Raw genomic sequence first — 19,685 nt, forward strand, 5'->3', positions numbered from 1 at the left:
AAGGGCTTCAGTGGATTACCAGGGCCCTATTCTGCAGGACCTCACCTCCCAACCAAGTTGGTGTCTCCAACAAGAGCTTTATGGAGGGTTCCTGGGTCCAGGTTCCAGTCAGAAGCAGTGAGGGCTTCAGCTCCACGGCTGTCACTGCCTTTCAGCCACAGACCACCAGGACACACCTGTGGATAAATAATAAAACAAATGGGTTTTAATGTTCAATGTAGGGAGGGGACTGTCCACCATGGGGAACCATGAAGCATCTTAGCAAGAGCGTGTTCACAAGAATTGGTTACAGCATCTGGGCTGTGTTGGCTGATCTGGGGGAGGATTCAAGGAAGGGGGGCTTTGCCCTGGATTAGATGCTGCCGGCAAGTGGGATAATTTTATGACTGGGTGTCTTAATGAATTCTGTCTATAAGGTGAGGGGAATGAAGCGAGGCTTCAGTTTCAATTGGTAAAGAACAGCAGTCATTCATATTATCCTGGGTAGGGGGATGTCCAGTATTTCTCTGGCTGGCAGAGCGCTCTTATTTTTATCTGAGCTTAAGATCAGAGGGCAGAGTGGCTTCTTGTCTGGTGCTCATGTCCTGAGACATTGTGTTCAACAGAACACTCTGACTTAGCAGTGAGCGCCAGGCCAATCCTAGCAACATCAAGGCCGAGCTGTGTCAGTTCCAGATGTCAGGGGACCTGCTTGTCTTTTTTTCATATTTTCAGTACGTCACATATTTGTTGATGCATTTTAATGAAGCAGGCTATGCACGTTTAAATCCTGTTTTGAAGGTCACTTAGAAGCTGTGTGACCCTGGGCAAGTCACTTCACCTCTTGGAGCGTCAGTATCCTCCAAACTTTTCGATGTGAGGTATGATACCTACTCCCAGGAGTGCTGTGAAAATAAAATAAGATCATGCATGTTCCTGGCAAAGACTCAGTGACTTTAAAATGTTAGCTGTTTTTATTGAGCCCCTCTATGTATATATCTGCCTCCATGACTGTCTCATTTTTAGGACATGAATCAAATGCACTTTCTCCTTTTGCCTCATTTTATTTCCTTGCATCATGGGACTATTAAAAAAATCCTTTAAGAAAAGGGAACGCTCCTACGCTATTGGTGGGAATGTAAATTAGTGCAGCCACTATGGAGAACAGTAGGGAGGTTCCTTAAAAAACTAAAAATAGAGCTACCATATGATCCAGCAATCCCACTACTGGGCATATATCTGGAGGAAAACATGGGTTTCAGAGGATACATGTACCCCAATGTTCATTGCAGTGCTGTTTACAATAGCCAAGACATGGAAGCCACCTAAATGTCCATCGACAGAGGAATGAGTAAAGAAGATGTGGTGCATATATGCAATGGAATATTACTCAGCCATTAAAAAGAATGAAATAATGCCATTTGCAGCAACATGGATGGACCTAGAGATTGTCATACTAAGTGAAGTAAACCAGAAAAAGACAAATATCACATGATATCACTTATATGAGGAATCTAAAAAAATGATACAAATGAACTTGTCTACAAAACAGAAACAGACTCACAGAGTTAGAGAATGAACTTATGGTTACCAGGGGGGAAGGGTGGCAGGGAAGGATAGATTGGGAGTTTGGGATTGACATGTACACACTGCTATATTTAAAATAGATAAACAAAAAGGACCTAATGTAAAACACTGTTGTCTTTTTAATGAATATGTGCAAATCAACATCCAATTTCTCTTATTACAGGCAGATTTCTTGTAGCTGTTTATGTTATTATGAAGAGGGAAAATATATTGGCCTAGTTTTCTGACTTTCCTCTTAAAGCAGAAAGCCATTTTTTTTGCTTTAGTTATAAAGAAGAGGGGGAATACATGATAAAGTAACTGGCTTGATTTCTCTTTCATTTTACACAGCTTCTGACTAATTGTTTTTAGTTGTCTAAATAAAATGCCTCTAAAACAAACAAAAACCAAACAAAATCCTTTAAATATCATGCTTAGAAGACTTGCTAGATGCCTAAGGTGATTTCTTCTTTTGTGGTCACTCCTAGGAAATACTCTTCATGTCACTGCTGCCATCACTACTGCTGTAACCAATAAGATGGTGTCAAATAATCAGGGCTAGAGAGAGTCTGGCTAACGTGTGTGTCCTAGCATGGGCTGTCACACAGCTTCTCAGTGGCCAGACTGTTACCCAAATACTCAGGTAACTATCTGTCAAACATCAATACATGAATGAATGAAGGGAGGTAAATGGTGAAGTGTGGTTCACCTCTCACCCCACAGTCTGTCAAGTAGGTATTTTCTTTCTCTTTTGACACCAACATTCAAATGAAGATCTGATATACAGTTTATAAGTCACTTCAGTGCTCAACACTTCACCGCAAAGAATGCCCTGGGTGAGATATCTGTGGTTTCCAAAAATGTTGGCCTCCTATCTCCTCTTTACAGTGTCCTGGACTTGGACTTCCACGCCCACATATGTTTCAGGCCATCACATTTGAAACAGATATTTTGAGCCCCATTGCTCATATGCTAAGATAGTGTCTTTTGTTATTTGGGAGTTCTCTTTTTAAAAATTTTTATTGGAGTATAATTGATTTACAATGTTGTGTTAGTTTCTGCTGTACAGCAAAGTGGATCAGTTATACACATACATATATCCACTCTTTTAGATTCTTTTCCCATATAGGCCATTACAGAGTATTGAGTAGTTCCCTGTGCTCTACAGTAGGTCCTTATTAGTTATCTATTTTATATATAGTAGTGTGTATATGTCTATCGCAATCTCCCAATTTATCCCCCCCCACTTTCCCCCGGTAACCATAAGATTGTTTTCCACATCTGTGACTCTATTTCTGTTTTGTAAATAAGTTCATTTGTACCATTTTTTTTGGATTCCACATATAAGCAATATCATATGATATCTGTCTTTCTCTGTGTGACTTCCTTCACTCAGTATGATAATTTCTAGGTCCATCCATGTTACTGCAAATGGCATTACTTCATTCTTTTTTATGGCTGAGTAATATTCCATTGTATATATGTACCACATCTTCTTCATTCATTCCTCTGTTGACGGACATTTAGGTTGCTTCCATGTTATCTGGGGGTTCTTGATTTCTTTTTGCCTTTCTTAGAACTATTTTTTAAATTACTAAACTGTCATAAAACAAAATTGTGCAGACATGTATAAAGTGTTTGAGATAATTCCAAACCTCAGAGGAAAGCATGCTTAATAAAATAACCATTTCCAACTGTATATTTTGTTCTTCAACTTGCTTTTTATTCATATTAAAAAACGGAAGTATATTGATTTAAAACAGTGTGTTAGTTTCAGGTGTACGGCAAACTGATTCAGTTATACACACACACATATGTATATATCTATACTCTATTTTGATTCTTTTACATTATCATTTATTACAAGATATTGAATACAGTTCCCTGTGTTTATCCTTGTTGTTTATCTATTTTATATATGGTAGTGTGCATCTGTTAATCCCATACTCCCAATTTATCTTCAACTTGCTTTTTATTTTAATTTTAAAAAAAGTTTTGGCCATGCTGTGTGGCTTTCAGGATCTTAGTTCCCTGACCAGAGACTGAACCCCGGCCCTTGGCAGTGAGTGTGGAGTCCTAACCACTGGACCACCAGGGAATTCCCTTGAACTTGCTTGTTAAAGTGAGCAATATATTCTAGCTACTTTCCAAGTCAGGACATAAAGATTCACTCTATTTCTATTAATAGCTACATAGTATTCCATTGCATGTCTATATCAATAAATATCTGATTTCCTACTGATGAATTTTACTTCTAGAAAACCATATGGACTTAAATATACATACAATTTTATGGGTATTATGTGTGAGTATGTTTGGACTCCACGCCATTAAAAGTGTTTCTTCTTTATACTTTTTGCCCCACCCCATTTTCTATAATGAGTATAAGATACTTATATAATATCAGAAAAAAATTATTTAAAAATAGTGTTCATTTCACAAATGTTCAATTCAATTCAACAGTGTCTCATATCTTCAAATAAAGCTGTTCCTTGACAACATAGACCGCATCTTCATATGATGGTAACATTGACTCAGCACTCCTATGTGCCAGGTACTTGACATGTATATATGATCTCATTTAATCATCACACATGTCTGCAAAGTCAGTTTGCTCTTTTACTTATGAGGAAAATGAAGCCCAGAGAGTGTTTTTCGCTTTTTAAATTTTTTAATATATTAATTTTTTTGGCTGTGTTGGGTTTTTGTTGCTATGCACGGGCTTTCTCTAGTTGTGGCAAGCTGGGGCTAGTCTTTGTTGCGGTGCATGGGCTTCTCATTGTGGTGGCTTCTCTTGTTGCGGAGCATGGGCTGTAGGTGCACAGGCTTCAGTAGTTGTGGCATGCAGGCTCAGTAGTTGTGGTGCACGGGCTCAGTAGTTGTGGTGTATGGGATTAGTTGTTCCACGGCACGTGGGATCTTCCTGGACCAGGGATTGAACCTGTGTCCCCTGCAATGGCAGGAGGTTTCTTTCTTTTTTTTTTTTTTTACTTCTTTATTGGAGTATAATTGCTTTACAATGTTGTGTTAGTTTCTGCTGTATAACAAAGTAAATCATCTATATGTATACATATATCCCCATATCTCCTCCCTCTTGCATCTCCCTCTCACCCACCCTATCCCACCCCTCTAGGTGGTCACAAAGCACTGAGCTGATCTCCCTGTGCTATGCAGCTGCTTCCCACTAGCTATCTATTTTACATTTGGTAGTGTATATGTGTCAATGCTACTCTCTCACTTCGTCCCAGCATACCCTTTGCCTTCCCCGTGCCCTTAAGTACACTCTATACATCTGCGTCTTTATTCCTGTTCTGCCCCTAGGTTCTTCAGAACCTTTTTTTTTTTTTTTTTAGATTCCATATATATGTGTTAGCATATAGCGTTTGTTTTACTCCTTCTGACTTACTTCACTCTGTATGACAGACTCTAGGTCCATCCACCTCATTACAAATAACTCAATTTTGTTTCTTTATATGGCTGCGTAATATTCCATTGTATATATGTGCCACATCTTCTTTATCCAGTCATTTGTCGATGGACACTTAGGTTGCTTCCATGTCCTGGCTATTGTATATAGAGCTGCAATGAACATTGTGGTACATGACTCTTTTTGAATTATGGTTTTCTCAGGGTATATGCCCAGTAGTGGGATTGCTGGGTCATATGGTAGTTCTATTTTTAGTTTTTTAAGGAACCTCCATACTCTTCTCCATAGTGGCTGTATCAATTTACATTCCCACCACCAGTGCAAGAGGGTTCCCTTTTCTCCACACCCTTTCCAGCATTTATTGCTTCTAGATATTTTGATAATGGCCATTCTGACAGGTGTGAAGTGATACCTCATTGTAGTTTTGATTTGCATTTCTCTAATAATTAGCAATGTTGAGCATCTTTTCATATGCCTCTTGCCATCTGTATGTCTTCCTTGGTGAAATTTCTATTTAGGTATTCTGCCCATTTTTTAATTGGATTATTATTTTTTTTGATATTGAGCTCCATGAGCTGTTTGTATATTTTGGAGATTAATCCTTTGTCTGTAGTTTCATTTGCAAATAGTTTCTCCCATTCTGAGGGTTGTCTTTTCATCTTGTGTAGGGTTTCCTTTGCTGTACAAAAGCATTTGTTTCATTAGGTCCCATTTGTTTATTTTTGTTTTTATTTTCATTACTCTAGGAGGTGGGTCAAAAAACATCTTGTTGTTTATGTCAGAGTGTTTTTCCTATGCTTTCCTCTAAGAGTTTTATAGTGTCTGGTCTTACATTTAGGTCTTTAATCCATTTTGAGTTTATTTTTGTGTATGGTGTTAGGAAGTGTTCTAATTTCATTCTTTTACATGTAGTTGTCTAGTTTTCCCAGCACCACTTATTGAAGAGGTGGTCCTTTCTCCACTGTACATTCCTGCCTCCTTTATCAAAGATAAGGTGACCATATGTGCGTGGGTTTATCTCTGGGCTTTCTATCCTGTTCCATTGATCTATCTCTCTGTTTTAGTGCCAGTACCATACTGTTTTGATTACTGTAGCTTTGTAGTATAGTCTGAAGTCAGGGAGCCTGATTCCTCCAGCTGTTTCTCGTTCTCAAGACTGCTGTGGCTATTCGGGGTCTTTTGTGTTTCCATACAAATTTTGAAAAAAAATTTTTTTTGGCGATATGCGGGCCTCTCACTGCTGTGGCCTCTCCCATTGCGGAGCACAGGCTCCAGATGCGCAGGCTTAGCGGCCATGGCTCACAGTCCCAGCCGCTCCACGGCCTGTGGGATCTTCCCGGACCGGGGCACAAACCCGTGTCCCCCGCATTGGCAGGCAGACTCACAACCACCGCACCACGAGGAAAGCCCCAAATTTTGAAATTTTTTGTTCTAGTTCTGTGAAAAATGCCATTGGTAGTTTGATAGGGATTGCATTGAATCTGTAGATTGCTTTGGGTAGTAGAGTCATTTTCACAATGTGGATTCTTCCAATCCAAGAACATCTCTTGGATGGTATATCTCTCCATCTATTTGTATCATCTTTAATTTCTTTCATCAGTGTCTTATAATTTTCTGCATACAGGTCTTTTGTCTCCTTAGATAGGTTTATTCCTAGATATTTTATTCTTTTTGTTGCAGTGGTAAATGGGAGTGTTTTCTTGATTTCGCTTTCAGAGTTTTCATCATTAGTGTATAGGAATGCCAGAGATTTCTGTGCATGAATTTTGTATCCTACTACTTTACCAAATTCATTGATTAGCTCTAGTAGTTTTCTGGTAGCATCTTTAGGATTCTCTATGTATAGTATCATGTCATCTGCAAACAGTGATAGCTTTACTTCTTCTTTTCTGATTTGGATTCCTTTTATTTCCTTTTCTTCTCTGATTGCTGTGGGTAAAACTTCCAAAACTATGTTGAATAAGAGTGGTGAGAGTGGGCAACTTGTCTTGTTCCTGATCTTAGTGGAAATGCTTTAAGTTTTTCACCATTGAGGACGATGTTGGCTGTGGGTTTGTCATATATGGCCTTTATTATGTTGAGGAAAGTTCCCTCTATGCCTAGTTTCTGCAGGGTTTTTACCATAAATGGGTGTTGAATTTTGTCGAAAGTTTTCTCTGCATCGATTGAGATGATCATATGGTTTTTCTCCTTCACTTTGTTAATATGGTTGATCACATTGACTGTTCTGCATATATTGAAGAATCCTTGCATTCCTGGAATAAACCCCACTTAATCATGGTGTATGATCCTTCTAATGTGCTGTTGGATTCTGTTTGCTAGTATTTTGTTGACGAGTTTTGCATCTATGTTCATCAGTGATATTGGCCTGTAGTTTTCTTTCTTTGTGACATCCTTGTCTGGTTTTGGTATCAAGGTGATGGTGGCCTCATAGAATGAGTTTGGGAGTGTTCCTCCCTCTGCTATATTTTGGAAGAGTTTGAGAAGGATAGGTGTTAGCTCTTCTGTAAAGGTTTGATAGAATTTGCTTGTGAAGCCATCTGGTCCTGGGCTTTTTTTTGTTGGAAGATTTTTAATCACAGTTTCAATTTCAGTGCTTGTGATTGGTCTGTTCATATTTTCTATTTCTTCCTGGTTCAGTCTCGGAAGGTTGTGCTTTTCTAAGAATTTGTCCATTTCTTCCAGGTTGTCCATTTTATTGGCATAGAGTTGCTTATAGTAATCTCTCATGATCTTTTGTATTTCTGCAGTGTCAGTTGTTACTTCTCCTTTTTCATTTCTAATTCTATTGATTTTAGTCTTCTCCCTTTTCTTCTTGATGAGTCTGGCTACTGGTTTATCTATTTTGTTTATCTTCTCAAAGAACCAGCTTTTAGTTTTATTGATCTTTGCTATTGTTTCCTTCATTTCTTTTTCATTTATTTCTGATCTGATTTTTATGATTTCTTTCCATCTGCTAACTTTGGGGGGTTTTGTTCTTCTTTCTCTAATTGCTTTAGGTGCAAGGTTAGGTTGTTTATTCGAGATGTTTCCTGTTTCTTAAGGTAGGATTGTATCGCTATAAACTTCCCTCATAGAACTGCTTTTCCTGCATCCCATAGATTTTGGGTCGTCGTGTCTCCATTGTCGTTTGTTTCTAGGTATTTGTTTATTTCCTCTTTGATTTCTTCAGTGATCACTTCGTTATTAAGTAGTGTATTGTTTAGCCTCCATGTGTTTGTATTTTTTACAGATCTTTTCCTGTAATTGATATCTAGTCTCATAGTGTTGTGGTCAGAAAAGATACTTGAAACAATTTCAATTTTCTTAAATTTACCAAGCCTTGACTTGTGACCCAAAGATATGATCTATCCTGGAGAATGTTCCATGAGCACTTTAGAAAAATGTATATTCTGTTGTTTTTGGATGGAATATCCTATAAATATCAAGTCCATCTTGTTTAATGTACCATTTAAAGCTTGTGTTTCCTTATTTATTTTCATTTTGGATGATCTGTCCATTGGTGAAAGTGGGGTGTTAAAGTCCCCTACTATGATTGTGTTGGTCGATTTCCCGTTTTATGGCTGTTAGTATTTGCCTTATGTATTGAGGTGCTCCTATGTTTGGTGCATAAATATTTACAATTGTTATGTCTTCTTCTTGGATCAATCCCTTGATCATTATGTAGTGTCCTTCTTTGTCTCTTCTAATAGTCTTTATTTTAAGGTCTATTTTGTCTGATATGAGAATTGCTACTCCAGTTTTCTTTTGGTTTCCATTTGCATGAAATATCTTTTTCCATCCCCTTACTTTCAGTCTGTATGTGTCTCTAGGTCTGAAGTGGGTCTCTTGTAGACAGCAAATATATGGGTCTTGTTTTTGTAACCATTCATCCAGTCTGTGTCTTTTGGTGGGAGCATTTATTCCATTTACATTTAAGGTAATTATCGATATGTATGTTCCTATTCCCATTTTCTTAATTGTTTTGGGTTCGTTATTGTAGGTCTTTTCCTTCTCTTGTGTTTCTTGCCTAGAGAAGTTCCTTTAGCATTTGTTGTAAAGCTGGTTTGGTGGTGCTGAACTCTCTCAGCTTTTGCTTGTCTGTAAAGGTTTTAATTTCTCCATCAGATCTGAATGAGATCCTTGCTGGGTAGAGTAATCTTGGTTGCAGGTTTTTCTCCTTCATCACTTTAAATATGCCCTGTCACTGCCTTCTGGCTTGCAGAGTTTCTGCTGAAAGATCAGCTGTTAACCTTATGGGGATTCCCCTGTGTGTTATTTGTTGTTTTTCCCTTGCTGCTTTTAATATGTTTTCTTTGTATTTAATTTTTGACAGTTTGATTAATATGTGTCTTGGTATGTTTCTCCTTGGATTTATCCTGTATGGGACTCTCTGTGCTTCCTGGACTTGATTAATTATTTCCTTTCCAATATTAGGAAAGTTTTCAACTATAATCTCTTCAAATATTTTCTCAGTCCGTTTCTTTTTCTCTTCTTCTTCTGGAACTCCTATCATTTGAATGTTGGTGCGTTTAATGTTGTCCCAGAGGTCTCTGAGACCGTCCTCAGTTCTTTTCATTCTTTTTTCTTTATTCTGCTCTGTAGTAGTTATTTCCACTATTTTATCTTTCAGGTCACTTATCTGTTCTTCTGCCTCAGTTATTCTGCTATTGATCCCATCTAGAGTATTTTAAATTTCATTTATTGTGTTGTTCATCGTTGTTTGTTTCATCTTTAGTTCTTTTAGGTCCTTGTTAAATGTTTCTTGCATTTTGTCCATTCTGCTTCCAAGATTGTGGATCATCTTTACTATCATTATTCTGAATTCTTTTTCAGGTAGACTGCCTATTTCCTCCTCATTTGTTAGGCCTGGTGGGTTTTTATCTTGTTACTTCATCTGCTGTGTGTTTTTCTGTCTTCTCATTTTGCTTATCTTACTGTGTTTGGGGTCTCCTTTTTGCAGGCTGTGGGTTCGTAGTTCCTGTTGTTTTTGGTGTCTGTCCCCAGTGGCTAAGGTTGGTTCAGTGGGTTGTGTAGGCTTCCTGGTGGAGGGGACTAGTGCCTGTGTTCTGCTGGATGAGGCTGGATCTTGTCTTTCTGATGGGCAGGTCCACGTCTGGTGGTCTGTTTTGGGGTGTCTGTGGACTTATTATGATTTTAGGCAGCCTCTCTGCTAATGGGTGCGGTTGTGTTCCTGTCTTGCTAGTTGTTTGGCATAGGATGTCCAGCACTGTAGCTTGCTGGTCGTTGAGTGAAGCTGGGTGCTGGTGTTGAGATGGAGATCTCTGGGAGATTTTCACCGTTTGATATTATGTGGAGCTGGGAGGTCTCTTGTCGACCAGTGTCCTGAAGTTGGCTCTCCCACCTCAGAGGCACAGCACTGACTCCTGACTGCAGCACCAAGAGCCTTTCATCCACACGGCTCAGAATAAAAGGGAGAAAAAGTAGAAAGAATTAGTAGAAGAAGAAAGAAAGAAAGGAAGAAAGGAAGAAAGAAAGAAGGGAGGGAGGGAGGGAGGAAGGAAGGAAGGAGGGAAGGAAGGAAAGAAAGAAAGAAAGAAGAGAAAATAAAGTAAGATAAAATATAATAAAGTTATTAAAATAAAAAATTAATTATTAAGAAAAAAAACGGATGGATAGAACCCTAGGACAAATGGTGGAAGCAAAGCTATACAGACAAAATCTCACACAGAAGCATACATACACACTCACAAAAAGAGGAAAAGGGGAAAAAATCATAAATCTTGCTTTCAAAGTTCACCTCCTCAGTTTGGGATGATTCGTTGTCTATTCATGTATTCCACAGATGCAGGGTACATCAAGTTGATTGTGGAGTTTTAATTCGCTGCTTCTGAGGCTGCTGGGAGAGATTTCCCTTTCTCTGCTTTGTTCTCACAGCTCCCAGGGGCTCAGATTTGGATTTGGCCCCGTCTCTGAGTGTAGGTCGCCGGAGGGCATCTGTTCTTCGCTCAGAGAGGACGGGGTTAAAGGAGCCGCTGATTCGCGGGCTCTGGCTGACTCGGGGTTGGGGGTGGGGAGGGAGGGGCACGTAGTGCGGGGCGGGCCTGCGGCGGCAGAGGCTGGCGTGACGTTGCACCAGCCTCCTGGCAGTGGCGGGCTGCACAGGCTCCGCGGAGGGGAGGTGTGGAGAGTGACCTGTGCTCGCACACAGGCCTCTTGGTGGCGGCAGCAGCAGCCTTAGCATCTCACGCCCGTCTCTGGAGCTCCTTTAAGCAGCGCTCTTAATCCCCTCTCCTCGCGCACCAGGAAACAAAGAGGAAAGAAAAAGCCTCTTGCCTCTTCGGCAGCTCCAGAGTTTTCCCCGGACTCTCTCCCAGGTAGCTGTGGCGCACTAACGCCCTGCAGGCTGTGTTCACGCCGCCAACCCCAGTCCTCTTCCGGGGCTCCGACCGAAGCCCGAGCCTCAGCTCCCAGCCCCGCCCGCCCCGGCCGGTGAGCAGACAAGCCTCTCGGGCTGGTGAGGGCCGGTCGGCCCTGATCCTCTGTGCGGGAATCGCCCCGCTTTGCCCTCCGCGCCCCTGATGCTGTGCTCTCCTCCGCGGCTTTGAAGCTCCCCCCTCCGCCTCCCGCAGTCTCCGCCCGCGAAGGGGCTTCCTAGTGTGTGGAAACTTTTCCTCCTTCACAGCTCCCTCCCACTGGTGCAGGTGCTGTCCCTATTCTTTTGTAATCAGGGTGACGGTGGCTTTGTAGAATGAATTTGGGAGTGTTCTTCCCTCTGCAATTTTCTGGAAGAATTTGAGGATAGGTGTTAGCTCTTCACTAAATGTTTGATAGAATTTGCCTGTGAAGCCATCTGGTCCTGGACTTTTGTTTGTTGGAAAATTTTAAATTACAGTTTCAATTTCATTACTTGTGACTGGTCTGTTTATATTTTCTATTTCTTCCTGGTTCAGTCTTGGAAAATTGTACCTTTCCAAGAATCTGTCCATTTCTTTGTGGTTGTCCATTTTATTGGCATATACTTGTTTGTAGTAGTCTCTTATATCCTTTGTATTTCTGCAGTGTCAGTTGTTATTTCTCCTTTTCATTTCTAATTTTATTGATTTGCGTCCTCTGCCTTTTTTTCTTGATGGGTCTGGCTAAAGGTTTATCAATTTTGTTTATCTTTTCAAAGAACCAGCTTTTGGTTTTATTGATCTTTGTTTTTGTTTTCTTCATTTATATTTCATTTATTTCTGATCTGATCTTTATGATTTCTTTCCTTCTGCTAACTTTGTTTTTTTTTTTTTTTTTCCTGTTGTTCTTTCTCTAGCTGCTTTAGGTGTAGGGTTAGATTGTTTATTTGAGATTTTTCTTCTTTCTTGAGCTGAGATTGCATTGCTATAAACTTCCCTCTTAGAACTGCTTTTGCTGCATCCCATAGGTTTTGGGTCGTCATTGTCATTTGTTTCTAGGTATTTTTTGATATCCTCTTTGATTTCTTCAGTGATCTCTTGGCTATTTAGTAGTGTATTGTTTAGCCTCGATGGGTTTGTATTATTTACAGTTTTTTTCCTGTAATTGCGTTGTTGTAGGAAAAGATACTCGAAACAATTTCAATTTTCTTAAATCTACCAAGGCTCATTTTGTGACCCAACATATGATCTATCCTGGAGAATGTTCCTTGAGCACTTGAGAAGAAAGTGTATTCTGTTGTTTTTGGTGGAATGTCCTATAAATATCAACTAAGTCCATCTTGTTTAATGTATCATTTAAAGCTTGTGTTTCCTTATTTATTTTCATTTTGGATGATCTGTCCATTGGTTGAAGTGGGGTGTTAAAGTCCCCTTGTATTACAGTGTTACTGTCGATTTCCCGTTTTATGGTTGTTAGCATTTGCCTTATGTATTGAGGCGCTCCTATGTTTGGTGCATAAATATTTACAATTGTTATATCTTCTTCTTGGATTGAGCCCTTGGTCATTATGTAGTGTCCTTCCTTATCTCTTGTAACGATCTTTATTTTAAAGTCTATTTTATCTGATATGAGTATTGCTACTCCAGCTTTCTTTTGATTTCCGTTTGCATGGAGTATCTTTTTCCATCCCTTCACTTTCAGTCTGTATGTGTCCCTTGGTCTGAAGTGGGTCTCTATAGACAGCATATATATGGGTCTTCTTTTTGTATCCACTCAGTCTGTGTCTTTTGGTTGGGGCATTTAATCCATTTACATTCAAGGTTATTATCGATATATATGTTCCCATTACCATTTTCTTAATTGTTTTGGGTTTGTTTTTGTGGGTCTTTTTCTTCTCTTGTGTTTCCCACCTAGAGAAATTTCTTTAGCATTTGTTGTAAAGTCAGTTTGGTGGTGCTGAATTCTCTTAGCTTTTGCTTGTCTGTAAAGGTTTTAATTTCTCTGTTGAATCTGAATGAGATCCTTGCTGGGTAGAGTAATCTTGGTTGCAGGTTTTTCTGTTTCATCACTTTAAGTATATCCTGCCACTCCCTTCTGACCTTCAGAGTTTCTGCCAAAAAATCAGCTGATGATCTTATGGGGATTACTTTGTATGCACTTTTTTTGTTTTTCCCTGCTGCTTTTAATATTTTTTCTTTGAATTTAATTTTTGATAGCTTGATTAATATGTGTCTTGGTGTGTTTCTCTTTGGATTTATCCTGTATGGAACTCTCTGCACTTCCTGGACTTGATTGACTGTTTCCTTTCCCGTGTTAGGGGAGTTTTCCACTATAATCTCTTCAAATATTTTCTCAGACTGTTTCTTTTTCTATTCTTTTTCTGGGACCCCTCTAATTAGAATGTTGGTGCATATAGTGTTGTCCCAGAGGTTTCTGAGATGTGTTCAATTCTTTTCATTCTTTCTTCTTTATTCTGCTCCTCAGCAGTTATTTCCACCATTTTGTTTTCCACCTCACTTATTCGTTCTTCTGTCTCAGTTATTCTGTTATTGCTTCCTTCTAGTGTATTTTCATTTCAATTATTGTGTTGTTTATTTCTGTTTGTTTGTTCTTTATTCTTCTAGATCTTTGGTAAACATTTCTTGTATTTTCTCAATCCATGCTTCCATTCTGTTTCCGAGATTCTGGATCATCTATACTATCATTACTCTGAATTCTTTTTCAGGTAGCTTGCCTATTTCCTCTTCCATTTATTTGGTCTTGTAGGTTTTTACCTTGCTCCTTCATTGTGACATATTTTTTTGCCATCTTGTTATTATTATTATTTTTTGATAAGTGGCATTGTGCTCCTATCTTACTGGTTGTTTGGCCTGAGGTTTCCCACACTGGAGTGTGTAGGCTGTTGGGTAGAGCTGGGTCTTGGTGCTGAGATGAAGACCTCTGGGCGACCTCACTCCAATGAATATTCCCTGGGGTCTGAGGGTCTCTGTTAGTCCAGTGGTTCTGACTCAGAGCTCCCACTGCAGGAGCTTCAGCCCGAACCCCTGGCTTGTGAAACAAGATCCCACAAGCTGTGTGGGGTGGCAAAAAAAAACAAGAAAAAAGGAGAACAATAACAAAGTAAAAAATAAAATTAGACTAGGAAACTAACAGATATGTTAGAAAGAATATAAAAATAAAAATACAGATGAAACAACAACCGGAAGGTAAAAGAGAACACAGTAGTAAAAAAGAGGAGGAGAAAGGAAAAAAAAGGTGGAAAAGGCCTTGGCTGTGGAGGGAGGGCCTTAAGCAGCGGTGGGGTTTGGGTGGTGGTGGGGGGCCTATGCTCAGGACCCACAGGGATGGAAAAGGCCCTGCCGGTGTGGGAGGTGGGGCTTAGGCTCCACAAAACAGAAGGGGCCAAGGGTGCCTGTGCCTCTGGTCTCAGAGGGCAGGGGATCCCACCTGGGAGCCCGGTAGGCTTCCTGGGCTCAAGTGGGTGGGGCAAATGCCCTTCTCTCCTGCTTCTCCAGGTCCGGAGGGCCCCTCCCACCTGCCTCTCCTGTTCTCCTGGCCTCCCTTCTACGCCCCCAGGACCAACGTGGCCCAGAGGGGTCCTCTGAGGCCATAGGACCTAGCCAGAGAGCCAGGCAGACTTCCCAGGCTGACTGGGCAGGGGAAACGCTGGGCGTGCTCCCCCCTGATCTGAGCCCCCGTGGGTCCCTCCAGGGCTGAGAACCCCTCCACCTTTTCAGCCACCCCTCAGGGGTGCTGGTCCTGTCTGGCCTCCACCTTTCCTCCCCCCACAATCCCCCCACGTCTTACTGGTTCACTTGGGGGTTCCGAGGTTCCCCCACTAGTGGCCGGCAGGTGCCCTAGTTGTGGGGGGACACAAACTCCGCGTCTTCCCACACTGCCATCTTGACTCCGCCCCCTTAATTCTACCTTTTATCCTTTATATAGCCTGTTCTCAGTTGAGAACAGGCTCAATTGTAGATTGAGCTTATTGTAAATAAGGCTTATTGTAAATTCCATGTTGGAGATTCAAAAAAAGAACATTAAATGATTGTCCCTTTAAGAGTCATGTCTTATATTTTTCTTCCCCATTTAAGTGAATTCTCTTTTATCCTCTAATTAAAGAATGGGTGTCTATTTTGCTGTCACATTTTGATGTTGGATATGAACTTGGATTTGAACTGGGCTGTGCTTCAGTATCTTGGATAAGTCTTTTCCCCCTGGACCTTCTTTTCTCCCTCTGTGACATGAAGTCGTTGGGTGAATGATCTCCAGGTTCCCTTCAGTGCATCTATCCTAGGGTCTCATGGTTCATGTTTGAGTTTCTTGTTTTATTCTTGAGCATCTTGAGTAATTCTTGCTACTTTGCTGTGGTGTCCTTCTCTGCTTGTACATCTGTGGCACATGACGAGTGTTTCAGTTCTGTTCTTGGCTAACTTTATTTCCCTTCAGCTCTGCCCTGTTTTCTTTGCCTAAAGGCTTTTTATCTTACATCCTTTTCCCTTATGTTCTTGCAATGAATTCTTCTGGGCTCCTGTCCCCCTTGTAGCTCCCTCACACAGGACCTCTTTGTAACTCAAGCGTCAGAAGATTGGCCTAAGGTCTGTTCTGAAGGCCACTTGTGTTCTTTCAGGATGTCCTCCCCACAGGAGACAGCTGGATCCATGGAAATCGAAGTCTTGCAAAAACTGTGTTTTCTTTCCTTTGCTAGAGGGTTTTGGCATCTGGTCTATTACATTCCACTTCTATCTTTTTATTTTATTTTTTATCTTATTTCCCCTACATCTAGGAAGCTTAAAACTTTCTCTAAGATTACCTTTAAGCTTTAAAAACTCAACTTCCTCTATTCTCTTTATGGATAGCAGACAGCCTGATATGGAACTGTATTCCCAAAGCAGGATATGGGAAATATTTTAGGTGATACATGAACAAACACATTTTTAAAAAAATATTGTGTATTGATTTGAGTGTTTGTTGAAATAGAACTATCACGTAAAACTTATAGGTTCACAGCTGTGTTATAAAAGCTCTCCTTTTTAATATATTTCCTTAACTAGCAAAAGCCTGATTTAAAGAAAATTCTGAAATAATGCAAGTTAACTTTGACCACTTAGTATAGTGTTTTAACATGTTAATTCATTTAATCCTCAAAACAATTCAATGAAGTAGGTGCTATTATTCACCCCCATTTTACTTATTTATTTATGATTATTTTTATAAGGGGAAATTTTAATTTGATATTTGTGTTTTGTTTTGGTTACACCATTTTAAAAGATATTGCTTATTGTTTTTTCAAGGATTCACAAGAGAAATTTTTCATTAAATTAACAGCTACAAATTTTTTTTCCTCAACATAAGGATATATGTATGCACCAATTTTGCATTAAACATTGATTAAATACATATTTTAATTAGAAAAAGGAAATTTAACTATTCAATACTTTTTCTTTATTCCTAGATACAAGGAATTCACCCCCATTTTAAACACGAGGAAAGAGGCATAAGCCAAGTCCACTGCCCAAAGTCACAAAGCTAGTAGGAGGCAGCACCAGGATCGGAACTTAGGTAGGTTGATTTCAGGACTGTGTTCTAACCACTAAACAATACTGGCTCTAAGAAAGTAATAGAGTACATGGCATAAGATTTTAGCAAAAGTCATGAAGGTGGTTTTGAATGACTGAAGCTTGGAAAGCTTCCAGGTAATGGAAAACACATGGGCTTTGGCATTGGACATACCTCAAATGCTGGATTGGTTATTGATCAATTGTTTGTTTCTAGACACATCACTTAACCTCTATTAAAATGCTGGAGAAAGTATAAGGGGCTCATTGTGTCATAAGTTTTAACACATATTAATTCCCTTTCCTCCCTGTGACTCTCATTTTTTTTATCCATAAGATACCAAGATCAGTGAATATTGAGAGGATTAGATCAAGTAGCAGTTATCAATGCATGGTAAGTGTTTGTGAAGACACACTGATGTTTTTCACTTTGTTGATCTCTCATAGTGGGCACCTTGACATTTATGATCCCCAAGTGCTTTAAGGAAAGGACCCTCTTACCTTCTCCCTACCAGCAACCAACACAGGGTCAGCCTGGTGAATTTCACTGATGCCAGGCTCTCCACTGGAAAGGGCAGAGAGTGTAGGGTAACCACAGCCAGGAAGAGAATACATTCTTGATTGGAGCTGGGCTGATGGGAGAGGGGTTGTGTCTCCATCAGAAGAGAAGGGAGTGGGAGATGGAGGTGACCTCTCTGGGGTCCATTCCAGGTCTGTGAGGCCATGTGTGGGTAGCTTCAGAGTTGGTTTGTTCACTAAATGTATCATTATAAAATGAAGTTCTTGACCTGCAAGATATAAGTGTGGGCAGGGACATCTGAGGTTCAAAATGGGAAATGCCTATAGCAGCATTCTTGTGGTAAAATATTTCCAGATTTTACAACTTTGAACCCATTACCCTGGAAGGAATAATACAAATGGTTCCAGACTATTTACCCAAGTGATTACAATGGCATTTGGTGAAGCTAGGGCCATTTTATTCTTCACAAATGATTAAACCTCTATGACTAATACAAGGGCAGCTGCATTTTAAAGGAGAAGATCAATTTGCTAAGCATTTTGAAAAATAGCCGTATGCCCTGGAGATCATAACTGAAAATGAAATTTCATGCATTTTGGTTGAAAGGGCTTTTTATAAGCCCTCCACCTCCCCTCATGAATGTGTGTGCCTTTAAAAAAAAATAATACTTCATTCTCCTTGACTTCTTCTGTAATGCAGGGAAAAGCAGAATTTGGGTCCAAAGCTCTAATTCAGGTCTCCGCATTTATATTTAAGACGACTGCATGACCTTGGGTAATTCATGAAACCATTCTGCACCTGAGTTCCTTATCAATAAAGTAGGGGTAATGCTACCTGCCCTGCCTGCCTTTTAGATTTAGGGCGAGGGTTATCACATAAGATAATACATGTGAAAGTGTTTTGAAAACAGTGAAGTGCCGTAAAATGCAAGTTCTTATTATTTTCCACGTCTTCTACTCAGACACCAGGTCATTTTCACCTTCCAAATTTCAAGTGCCTTTCCTATCTCCTCCCTAAAGCTTAACTCCATAATGGTTCAGGAGTTGGAGAACGTGAGATTCTGCTGTCCAATTTAATCCTTGGTGACTACCGAAGAATTGTACTTTTGTTTGGATTTTTTTTTTTTTTTTTTTTTTTTTGCGGTACGCGGGCCTCTCACTCTTGTGGCCTCTCCCGTTGCGGAGCACAGGCTCCGGACGCGCAGGCTCAGCTGCCGTGGCTCACGGGCCAGCCTCTCCGCGGCATGTGGGATCTTCCCGGACCGGGGCACGAACCCGCGTCCCCTGCATCGGCAGGCGGACTCTCAACCACTGCGCCACCGGGGAATCCCTTTTTTTTTTTTTTTTTTGTAAACACAAAATGAAATCTCATTAACTTGGGGGAAAGTGATTGAAAATTATAGGAAGAAACGAGCAATTCAAAATACTAACACGATTTTATTATGTTTTTCCATAATAGTAAGAGTTTTACGTGCCTACCATGTGTGCTCACCAATATTAGAGGAGATGCAATAGAAACTTTTGACGGAGCTTTAGTTCAGTGTGTGTGTGTGGTTTAGCCTTAGATCTTCCACGAACACAGTGCGGATTTGGTTTCCTACTTCCTTCAGTTGTTTAAAATACTTTATCTCATCTTTGGCTTGTCCAATTGGCAAATGATCTGAATCTACTGAGTCTGCAGGTTCTACAGTGGAATGTCTTGTCAAACGCGTGATACAAATGTTATTATTTTAGAGGCAGAGGGGATAGCTTGGGGCTATGAAAACTTTGTGGAGGGGTGACTACAGCCAATTGTTGAATATAGGGCAACAGGGACACAAAACTACAGTAAGTAGGGTAATTTCATTTTCTAAAGTTTGTTATTATTATTATTTTTAACTATGTGTCAAGTGGACCCTCCAACGCTAATGCAAATGTGGCCGGTAGCTCAGCTCAAGTCAAATGATTACACATTTTTAATTGGTATTGATTCATCAATGACAGTTTTTTCCTTCCTCTTAAGACATTAGCATAATGAAATTAGTCCCATTTAGAGAATTATACATGCAAGAGGCTGAACAATCATAGAATTATCTTAAGACAACTTTGTGGGACTACCATAAGTGATAATAGTAAATCTGAGTAGAACTTTATAGTTTGCAAAGTACTCTTGGATAAAGTTTAAAATATTGGCATATGGTATCATGCGTGCAACAAGGCAAAGCATGATCTACATTACAGTGTCAGAAGTTATTATTTACCTTTTGTGTATGGGAAAAAAGTTACAGAGAAATTCAGTGGGCTGCCTCCAGTTTACTGAT

At 40.0% G+C, this 19,685-nt stretch overlaps 1 long non-coding RNA gene across 1 annotated transcript in view; it reads right to left on the reverse strand.

Annotated features, from left to right (window-relative positions):
- LOC117201771 (uncharacterized) overlaps positions 1–19,685 on the reverse strand; it is a 37,548-nt gene that overhangs the window by 555 nt on the left and 17,308 nt on the right. The window contains exon 3 of the long non-coding RNA XR_004483863.2: positions 46–176. This is a non-coding gene — a long non-coding RNA (uncharacterized LOC117201771). The remainder of the gene's footprint in view (positions 1–45; positions 177–19,685) is intronic.

The sequence above is a fragment of the Orcinus orca genome, chromosome 1 (assembly GCF_937001465.1).
Source record: "Orcinus orca chromosome 1, mOrcOrc1.1, whole genome shotgun sequence".
NCBI classification, from domain to species: domain Eukaryota; kingdom Metazoa; phylum Chordata; class Mammalia; order Artiodactyla; family Delphinidae; genus Orcinus; species Orcinus orca.